The sequence below is a fragment of the Mus pahari genome, chromosome 3, assembly GCF_900095145.1.
Source record: "Mus pahari chromosome 3, PAHARI_EIJ_v1.1, whole genome shotgun sequence".
Classification (NCBI taxonomy): Eukaryota; Metazoa; Chordata; class Mammalia; order Rodentia; family Muridae; genus Mus; species Mus pahari.
In genome coordinates, this window is record NC_034592.1 from 64,138,662 (window position 1) to 64,150,322 (window position 11,661).

The following is an 11,661-nucleotide window of genomic DNA, read 5'->3' on the forward strand; positions in this document are numbered from 1 at the left end:
AAGAGAAATATTTGAAAAGCTTGTGGAGGTCTGTTAGCCCTAGAAAGATGAAACATTTCCAAGGAGGGAGCTCACAAAGACACTTCCATCACATTATCTCTCCTCAGGGTTAACTGAGTGCTTTCCATCTTCCCTCCAAGGGATCTGCAATTCAATGGGAGAAGGCAGCAGGCTGTATAGGAGCCACGGAAGCTGGATGGCAGGGAAAGAACATCTTAGGCTAGCTCTTCAAGCCTTGCTGCCACATTTGCCTTTGAGTGTATGGTGAGTACAGGAGGGGAGAGCTGTACTGTGTAGAGCCAATCTTGTTTTCATCTTCATCAAATTACTGCCAGGATCCATCCGTTTTTATCTTTATTTTACTTTACTTTATTTATTTATTTAGCCACAATGGCTCTCAGAATTTGTCCCAGATTGCTCTGAAATGGTTGAAAAGGAGGATACCCTGAATTACAATTTTACTGAATTCTAGTCTGTATCTCACATTATAGGCATTTGCATAATTCACAGAGATTTACATATTCAGTCAAATTACAGGATGAAATTGTTCCAGAGAGCATAATGCCAGCAATGGATACATGATTCAGATTTAAATATTCACACACCCTCTATTAAATTGCTAAGGAGAAAATTAATACATACAATAAATGAGCTTCCAAATTAAATCCCCACGCCCAGTTTCAGACTAAAAATTTCTCTCCTTTGTGTTTTATTTTGACAAACTTCAACTGGGGAGGGGTTTTAAGTGAGGTTTCCTTTAGCAGTTCCAACCTGCAACTTCTTCCACAAGTTCCTTATTATGTTGGAGGGGCCTGAGAACCCACAGGACACCCTGCGACTCATGCGACTGAGGAAGCACACAGATCTGTGGATCTCCAAGTCTGGATGACAGCAAGTTCACAGGACACTGTTTATGACATGATCTAGACACCAAATAGGATCTGACAAAGCTTTGTGGTATCTGAAGGGTAGACAGAGAAAATAAGTGTGACATTGTAGCTTCCGTTTCTCCATTACAAGTGTCAGCTGCCTACCAGTTGCTTTCATCTCTGGAAATCTGTGGCCTGCAGTATGGCAAGAGCAGAAGCTGAGGGAAAAGCGAAATCTGGTGAAACGTGAAAGGGTAACCACGGTGGAAGAAGCGAGGCTATTGTAGAGATGTGTGCCTCTTCCTTCGGTTCTCAGACTATTGAAGTGGACACCAAGGAAGAGGAAAAGGAAAAGGAAAAGGAAAAGGAAAAGGAAAAGGAAAAGGAAAAGGAAAAGGAAAAGGAAAAGGAAAAGGAAAAGGATGAAGCTCTGGTGTCAGCTGGTGAAGAAACTTGCCTCCAGGGAGAGATTTCATGCAACTCTGACAGACTCGCACTAAAGATTGAGCAGAGATAATGTAGGTCCATGATGGGAAAGAAGAACCTGGACCAGGACTACTTAGTCATGTGTGTCATATGCCCTCTGTTTAAATGTGAACCTCATACCAAGACCCTGAAGATAGACTTGAGGAGGGGTGTCACCGGGCCTCCTCAGGTATGTTCCTATTCCCAACATGGCCACTTTGAATAAATCCCCTTCCTGTGGTTTTCCTATAAGGATGGGTGTCCACACTTAGCTTGGTAGGCCTAACAGGGCCCAGGTTCTGACCTTAATAATTATGGTTGCAAGACATGCTTCTTAAAAGCAAATTCTCACTTCTTCCATTTTTAATTCTTTTGCTGCTGGTTAATGCTTATGGTCTCAATGGTACTGTCTCTACTACTTAATCTCTCCCTCCTCTCTTCTCTTCTCTTCTCTTCTCTTCTCTTCTCTTCTCTTCTCTTCTCTTCTCTTCTCTTCTCTTCTCTTCTCTTCTCTTTCTCTTCTCTTCTTTCTTTTTCTTTTTTTTCAGGAATTGACTTTTTTCAGTGAGTAGTAGCTAAGTAGGAAAGAATGATATGTATATGTTTATATACTTACATATGTAATGTGCATATTATATATTCATGTTTTTATATTAAAATATAATTTATGTTATGTATATTATATTTTATATTACACATTAGTTTTGTAATATATAAATAGACCACATATAATATATAGACATATTTTATACCATATAATATATAATTATATTGCAATATACAATATAAAATAATTATACAATATAAATAATTATATATATACAATATATATATTCTGTTTCTCCATTACAATATACAATATAAAATAATTATAATATAATTACATATAGATATATAAATATACATATAAATGATATATAATACTGTATAAATAATATAATAAATAAATACATATATTTATGTTTTAAAGTATACATTTTAACCAGTGTTCATGACTTGAGAAGTCTCAAGTCTTCAGCTGAGGAGTGCTCCAACCTTCATTTCTTATTTTAAGTCAAGATTCCCCTAAGTGTCACTCATGAATACCCATTCCATCTGATTGGGACATTCTGTGTGGGACAAAGTAATTCCTGACAGAAGATACTATTTAGATTAATGACCAGATTTCTGTTAATTCTATTGGATAATTCCAGAAATGCCTGCTCACAGGAAGCACATCAATTCAAACCCAACTAGATCGGATTGTAAGCATGAAAGTCGACATTTTATTTAAAGCTCTAATTAGCTACTTGTCCATTGGCTCTGAAATTTAAAGACTCCTACCCCAGGTATGGCTGCAGTAGCCGCACTTCTGGAGAATCTAACACATATGAGTTTCTGAGGACACCAATATTCAAGAAGTCACAACTGTTAGTTCTGTTAATATCAGCTATATTAAAGCTCAATTATATTTTGATTTAAAACTGTAAAGTCCCTGATTTATTTGAAGACATGTCTAGCCACTGTTCCTGTGTTAGGGATTTATGAGATGTAAGCACACTCCTGGCCGTTAACTTCATGAATCCTAAATTGAAAGTTACACTTAGAAGTCAGAAAAAAGATTGAAATGTCAGTAATATTTTTTGATAAAAATAGATTGGAAGATATGGCTTAGACTTGAATCCCAGATGGGTTTCTTCTTATTGTACCTTTTGAATTATATTGCATTCTTCAGCAGCAGGAGCAATAGCTGGCAAGCTATGAATCTCACTGCCCCATACTTCTATAGTGTAAAGCATTCAGTGAGGCTTGTAAGCCAACAATAATAAATAAGTATAAAATTCATAAATCATGTAGGTGAATGCTCACGGGAACAATGGCCTTTACTTCATCTCCCCCTTTCTATTTCCAGTTAGAAGTTTACCAGGATCTGCGAGGTTCGGATTTGATGACAGAGGTGTAGATCCAAAAATGTCCAAGAGAATGACAGAATATTTTGTTTGTGTATTTGTTTTGTTTTAAGATTTACAATAGATGCAGGAGATGGCAAGTTGTTTCTTCCTCCCTAAATGGTGACAATACAAAGGACAAAGGTCAAAACAAAGGGTAAGAAATACAGATGGAGAAGCTGCTTAGAGTCTAGAGTGGCAGAGGTCCTCTTGATCATTTCACTTTTGAGCACTTGTAGAGCTTTGGTGTACCACAGATAAAAGCTTGAATAGCTTTTATCACAGACGATTGGCCTTTGGATTTCTCCTAAGTTTCATGGTAAGATTGCTCCTGGGAATGTGCTGGACATAGTACTGTAGAGTGCCTAGGGGGAAAACAGTGCACCATTGTGGCATGAATGGACACTACGGTACAACTGAGGCTACTTTGGACCAACTTGGCGGTGATGGAAGTGTGGATGGATTGTAACAGTCTTGTTAAACATGCACAACTCAAAGCTCCCACAGATTGTAGAGTGTAACAGTTGTGTGCGGGATGCCTCCTGTTTGACCTAACAAACCTGCTCTTTTCATTTGTATCTTACCCTGAGCTCTCTTTTGTCATTTGACTTACTGTTGTATTTGGTCAGTGGAGACCCACTATGAGCTAGGGGCTGCTTCCTCTCTGGTTATCTTGGCCTGACCCTGGCCCTTGAAAAGGCAAGGAAGATTCTGATGTTCCAGATTCTGGTAGCTGTTGTATTTCTACTTGTGTGCATATTGTTTGTCTTCCTTGACCACACCCTTAACAGATAAAACATTTTGCACCATGACTTTGAATGACCATTTCTTGAGGGTGCCTTCCGTGATACTTAGTGATATAAGGTGTGTGTGTACGTGTGTGTTTCTTACCTCACAGATTCCTCTGATTCACAATCCTTCCTTTATTTTTGTTTTCAAGCACTGTGACTTAGGAAGGAGTGTCTGTCCTTTTCCAGATCCTAGAATGGGTCACAAAGTGACTTGGCATTATTGGGATGATCCTCTCTAACAACAGTCCAGATCGGAGAATTTTTGGTTTTTGAACTAATTTTGTTCAGTGCTACTCAGCTCCCAGACCACACTTACTTGAACAAGGGGCTGCCTTTTCCCTGTAAGTGCGATGCCGGTGCCGCAAAAGCATGGGGCTCCCTGTGACCTTGCTCATCACTTAAGGGATTGTGCCAGGACTAATGCCATTTTAGATTTACAAAGGTTCAATCATAAAATGACATGTATTTGTGGAATTGCTTCAAGACTGTCATCTCTTATATTCTTGCCATAGCTCTATTGTCTAACTTACTGTGTCTAGGATTAAAAAGATGTTAAACTAAATCATGTCACAAGATGTTTGAGGTATAGAAACCAATAGAGTAAGGGAATAGAGTTAGAGCATTATTTTGGGAGTATGTTAACAAGAAAGCATTAAAAAGGACCCAGGACCTCTGTGCCTTATAGACTGTGATGTGTTCCCATTGCTTAGTAACATTCATTAGATGTCAGAGAGATGGAGAGAGGAATTTAATGGTACCTGGTTTGTTTGCATCGTTAAATGCACTTTCCAATTCACTAAAAAGTAACACTTTTAAAATATATTATCACCTGTCATGTGGAATAAAGGAAGAATTTATTCATTTAAAGTGGCTCAAAACTTCTTAGCTCGTATTTACAAACCCTGGCAAATATAAAGAAGATTCAAACAAACAAACAAACAAACAACAAAACAACAGTGGCTAAGAAAACAATGTACTAGCTCGTAGATTTAAGATATATTTGAGCATTTCCAGACATGTTTCAAAGCAAATGGGAAGTTATCTACAGCTTCTTGTCAAAGCATGTGCCTTAATTACTCCTTTGATTTGAAGCAGTTTATTTGCAGTGTCATCCCCTGCTTCGTCTCTGCTGCTCAAGCTGCTCTGGGAAGGATCCGGGCTCCCCCAGGTGCTGGCAATAGCTATAGAATGACTTCATAGTCCTGACCTCCCCAGCCCCATGCCAGCAGCTGGCCTCAGCAGCTGCTCATGGTTACTGGCAGAGAGTCATTTCATTCATGCTCTGGGACAGCTGCTTGGGGTGGTGGCAAGTGTTTCTTTGGCTGTGGACAAAGGCCAGGTTCTACCTGCAGCTGCTTCAGAGATTTTCTAAATTTTCCACAGCTGGACAGGAGTGCAGAGCTGTGACAGCCCCTTGCTATTGCATCTGCCACCTAAGAGATCTCATGAGAGTCCCGATTCAATTACCATACCCTTGTCATCTTCCTAACTGATAGTGTGTAGTGAATACTGGAAAACTCAGGCAGTGAGCTTTATTTAGTTTATTACTCTTCCCTTGAATGTAATGACTCTATTTAATGAGATTTCTGTACAATTCAAAGTAACGTAGAAGAATTGGTCACTAAATTTAACTGCTTGGTCTAGTGTTTTCTGGCTTTGGCTACTCACTGCGACACTGGAAGCTGAAGCAATGCAAATGCCAAAGCTCACACTTAGAGATTCTGATTTTGATGGTTCAGGGGAGGTGGCAGCCTGAGCAACAGGATGCCCAAAGCTTCCAAGTGATGTCTCTTTTAATCCACAGGTAAAAATCACTATCCCAGTTTCATCAGTGGCTAGTTTCATCATAGTCTAGAACTAGGGCAGGTCTAGAGGCTCCATCTGTCAGCACTGGCCTTGGGGTATGAACTTTTAGATTCTACTTGGTGAGTTTCATCATCTTATCTTTAGCACCAGGCTTCATACCACAAATTTTGCCTCCCTGTTTGCCCTCTGCCTTAGAAGGTGAAGTTTTGCTTTTCTGATACTACCAAAGGTTGGCAAAAGGATACAGAAGGCAGACCCTTGGTTGCCTGAATACAAAGTTTCTACAGGCTTAGTTCACAGGAACCTTCCTAGTGGCAAGGGCTTCTCGTAGCTTTGAGTTTCATCATGCTGGACCAGTTCAGATTGCCTTCCCTCTTCCTAGTCCAAGCAGAAGACATCTTTCTGTAAGCTTTGTTGTTTAGACTTGAGGGACAGATAGAACATTTTTTCTTTCTGTATTTATCAACATTATTAAAAACCTCACACTGTGGTCTCTTCCCTGACTCCTTTGGCTAATGGTCTCTGCGGACAGATGTTCATAGAAGTGTCCAGTTTTTGTCCCTTCTGATGTTTTTATTTTTATTTTTCTTAGCTTGTTATTGTTCCTGCCCACTGTAGCTTGCCTCCATTTAGGGAAATACCTTGAAGAGATGAGAAACTCAGATAAACACCAGCTCTCTTATTATATCCATTTCAAAATGATGTTCTATTCTGGTAGGTCATGATTCTTAGAAAAATTGAAGGCTTAAGTAATTAAAAATGCCCTTCCATGGAAGCAGAGCAGGAAGGACCACTCAGAGGAGGCCTCTTGTTCACCTACTGTAATTTGGAGAAATTAAACAATAAACGAAAATGTCTGTGATGTTATGAAGAAATCAGAAAGTCTAATAAACAAATAAAGCTTGCAATTAGGAGTAGTAAAAAGTAATTAGCAGGCAATGTTCTTTTCACTTTTCTATGCTCTCTTTGGGCCCTGAAAATGAAGCTATAAATAAATGAAAGAAGGGTGATTTTATTTTAATGTCTAGCTGACTTCTCAAGCCTCTTTGATCAGACATCAATAGTAAATATGCCCTCAGTGTCATCTTGAAGGTTTTATGGACATAGTGTTCTGTATTGCCAACATGACACAAAGAGTTTGTGCTAGAATACTGGAGTGAAATGTTTCCTCTTCTATCCCACTCAAGAAAAATGAAAAAAAAAAATAGAGTGGTGTGAAGTTTTTTTTTTTTTTTTTTTTTTCAGTGCTGAGAGAGTTGAATCACAGTCCTATACAATTTATTTCCCTATATGATGACTTGACTCAAAACTTCATTGTACTTCTGTGGGCTGAGTTGCAGATCACCATAAATAAGCACTGGATAAGCTACCCAAGTTTGGTCTATAAAGTTTGAAAAAACTCCTGATTAGGTTCAGCTAATGAACACAAACCATAACTTACTATTACCATTAAATACTATCACTCAGAGGAGAATAGATTACTGGACAGAAAAGCTAAGTTGGCTGGACCCAACCCATGGGAAGGTTTCGGATCTAAGCTAAGTGTTGGATTCCAGATGAGACGTTACTCCTGGTAACAGAGTGGTGGGGAAGCTTTCTGCTAAAGATTGTGGTCTATGGGGACAGATGAGGATGCAGATCCCAGAATCCATCAGATTAGAGCTGCTAAATCTCCATGTTCCTCCGTAGAACAGGATTTGTATTATTCTGGTTATAGTGGAATTGGACCCTTTGCAAGGGTCAAATGAGATGTTATGAAGAACACATACACCTGGGGTTGGCAAAGGGTAGATGTTAAAAAGGATAACAATGCTATTTTTACTCCTGGTATGACTATGTGTACTGATTAATCATTAACCATCAGAATAAATCAACCATAGTTTGGGTGTTTGAACATGTTAAATATTCACTCATTCAACAGGCATTAACTGAGTGGCTATTTTGAGCTAGGCACCATTTCAGCACTAAGAATATAGGCATAAACATATTGGAAATTGATGCCAGTTCTCACGGATCTTACACCGGTGGGCTAATTATCTTCCCTTTTTATTACCAAAAAGATTCAAATCACCATTAGAGACTTAGCTATTTAAAACATAGTCTGGCTTATATTTCTCATTCTATTTAATATCAAACGTTTCAAAGAGATTACTTAATTTTAGCTACAGATAAAGTATGAATTTCAAGCTTGAAAAGATTAAATGCTGCTAACAGCTACCTCAAATTAACCCATTTAAATTCCTTTGACTTAGAAGAGGTACTAAAAATCAATTAGTAACGTATAATGGGACCTACATAACTATTTCATTCATTCTCCGTGTCTTTCGCTTGAAACCATCATGTTTAAAAACAGGCAGTCAATTGATTAAGCATGGTCCATGCACCTTAGTGAGAAAAACATACTGAATCCATGCTAGCAATTCATCCAGGAGCAAGACAGAAGGAAAGTTCATGGACACCATGTCCCGTAGGTGACACACCTTGGGTTGTGGCTTGTCTCTTGTCTCTTTTCCTATTATCACAGCATCAAAAGGCAGAAGGAAATCAAATGGACATAGAAGGCTGAGTTCCTGAGGTTTGATGTCTTCAAGTTTGCACTGTTTTTCCTTTGCATTTCTTTGTAGTGCAACAATTTTAGTTGCTAAAGGGATTGGATGCTGTGATGGGTAAAATTGTTTGTAGACTTGACAGGATCTGTAATTAGCTAGAAGACAACTGTCTTGACGTTCTATGAGAGCATTTCTAGATTAGGTTAACTGAGGTAGAAAAACCCAGCCTAAAAGTGGGCAGCACAAATCCGTGTGATTTATCACTGAATGAAAAAAAAAAAAAAAAGAGAAAACAAACTAAGCATCAGCAAGAACTATCCTGTTTCCTGACTGTGGATGCTGTGTGACTTCCCAACTCTGGATGTGTCCATCTGCTGCCAGACTTCCTGCCATGGTCATGATAGACTGCGCTCTATCTTCTTGAATAATGAACCGAACTGTTCATTTTCTTTAATTTTCTTGGTCAAGTGTTTTATCATCGCAAGGATAAAAGTCACTAAAGTAGTGTGTGTGCAAAATTTTTAATTTTAAAAATACTGGAGGGTTTTGTTAAAAAAAAAAAGTCTGGGAAAAAATTCAAGCATATAGTTAGGATATGAGGTTGAAACCTCATGGGACACAGACCCCCTAGGTACATCTTCTGCACCACCCCTCCCAGAAGTTAACATAGGTCTCCACAGCAGTTTTTGTTTTACTGCTCTCTAGGTAGCAGGAATTTGTAAATAGATGTTTCCTTATTTCTGATGCTCTTGGAAGGAGCAACTCAGATGACTTCTCCTCCTCCCCACAAACTGACTTGGAGCTTTGGCCAGACTCCCCACCTGCTCCGGGAAATCTGTGGTTTTTTTAGGAGTTGGGGATTTCTGCCTCTGACTCTTGTCTCTTGTCTCTCTGCCCTGGTCTTAGGCATTCTCCCTTTACCTCCCTCTTGGACACCCTCTTCTGTCTCCTGCCATATTTTCCATAGTGGCTATTTCTCTTACTTTTTGACTTTGAGCTCTCTTAAGGAAGTTCCTCTATGTATTAAGATTTATTTCTTTGTATGTGTATTTGTATTTAATTTCATATACTGTAGACAAGAAAAAAAACTAAAACTAAGATCTTTTGTAAACAATAACAACTATTTCCATGAACAAAAAAAGACTGAGGGTTGCTCTCTTCATAAGGATTCAGTTCCCATCTTTATCGTGAAAGTGGCTTCCGTGTTATGGGCAAGCTCTCTGATCTTCCTACACTCTCTACTCTCTCTCTCTCTCTCTCTCTCTCTCTCATATTATCTATCTTCCATGATCATCTTTAAGATTAACACGTTCCAGGAAGTTCTATAGGTTATTCAAGGGACTGCACAATTTCCTGATTCTTATAAGCCCTGACATTTAGGTATTTAAAGGAATATTCAAGCTCCTTGGTTCAGGATGGAACTTGACATTAATCACCTGACCGGATCATGCTGCTACCAACTCCCAACCTTTGCCTAAATTTTGGTGTGGCTTGGATACTAAAGCCTTTCCCTGCTCTTTGGATGGGAACTTCTTGCCAGGGTGCACTTAGCATATTCCCTAAATTCCTAAGTCTCACTTGGTCTTTAAGTTCCCCAAATGGAGTTGAATCCTTCATTCTTTACTCTCTTCACATTTTGAACTTTCTCTGGTAGTAATTAACACATCTGTAATTTTATGGTTTTTAAATATTTTCCTATATCTTAAATGTCAGTTTTGTTCTTCTTAAGATCTCCTTTCTTCCTCTAGTTTATTTGGGAAAGGAGCACTTGGCTCCTGTAATTTTGAATTCACTCAGGTTCCAACAGCTTGCCCACAGCACAACTTCTCTTTTCTATTCTTGACAATGACTTGGGGATGCCTTACTTTGCTCCCCATTTGGATCTGTCTTCTTTGTTGCTATTGGGCCTCAACAAGGTGATATGAGGGAGGCCACAATTTCCTTTGCCTACCTTTAACTTCATTATCCATCTTCCTAGAAACAATAGGCTGGCCATGTGTGACATATTCTATGGTTAAAGATTATCAAAGATATTATATTCCAAGAGAGACACGTCTGACCGCTAGAGTTCAAAGGACTCTACCTGGGGTTCTCATTTAATTCCTAACCTGTTTCCCTGTATCATAGCTGCCCTCTTTTAGACCTTGAATAATGAAGTATTTTCTTTAGTGTATTTGGAGTAAATTCAATTCCTGGTTCGACTCAATTCCTAATTCAGAAGTGATTGTTTCTCCTAATGGTTCATGCTGGTTAGTTATTGTCTCAATTTGACAGATTAAAGTCAATTGTGAAGATGGAGTCTCAGCCTTCGATAGATTCGTCTGTGATCATGTCTGTAAGGGCAATTATTTTTTTATATTAAGGATTAATCTGGAAATGCCTAGTGTAATGTAGATGGTTCTACCCATGAGCCAGTGCTCCAGGGATGTATAAAAGAGTGAACTGAATCCACCAAGAGCAAGTTACTGAACATTTTGTTTTGTTTTGTTTTTGCTTTTGTTTTTTCATGGCCCCTGTCTCTGCTTCTCCTTGAGTTTCTGTTATGGCTTCTCTCAGGGATGGACTTTGGTTGGGCAGGGTAGGCCAAATAAACCCTGTCCTCCCAAGTTTCTTTGGTCAGTGTTTTATCACAGCAACAGAAACCAAACTAGGATATAATTCTGCATCTGTCTGTAAGGTTTAGCCAAGCAATAAAACTGATCACAGGATAACATACCTCATAAATTTTATATGTTTTTTACTTGAAAATTATTTATTTGTATAATATATTTTGATCAGGGATTTCCCTCTCCCTAGATCTGTCCAGATTCTTCTCGCCTCTCTACCCACTAAACTCTGTGCCCCCCTCTCTTTCTCTCTCTCAAACAACAGCCAAACAGAAAACTAATTTCTTTTTTAAATACATTTTTATTAGATGTTTTCTTCATTTACATTTCAAATGTTATCCCCAAAGTCCCCTATACCCTACCCCCACCCTGCTCCCCAACCCACCTGCTCCCGCTTCCTGGCCCTGGCATTCTCCTGTATTGGGGCATATGATCTTCGCAAGACTAAGGGCCTTTCCTCCCATTGATGGCCAACTAGGCCATCCTCTGCTACATATGCAACTAGAGACACAGTTCTGTGAGGTGATCGTTAGTTCATATTGTTGATCTTCCTATAGGGTTGCAGACCCCTTTAGCTCCTTGGTTACTTTCTCTAGCTCCTTCTTTAGGGGCCCTATGTTCTATCCAATAGATGAATGTGAGCATCC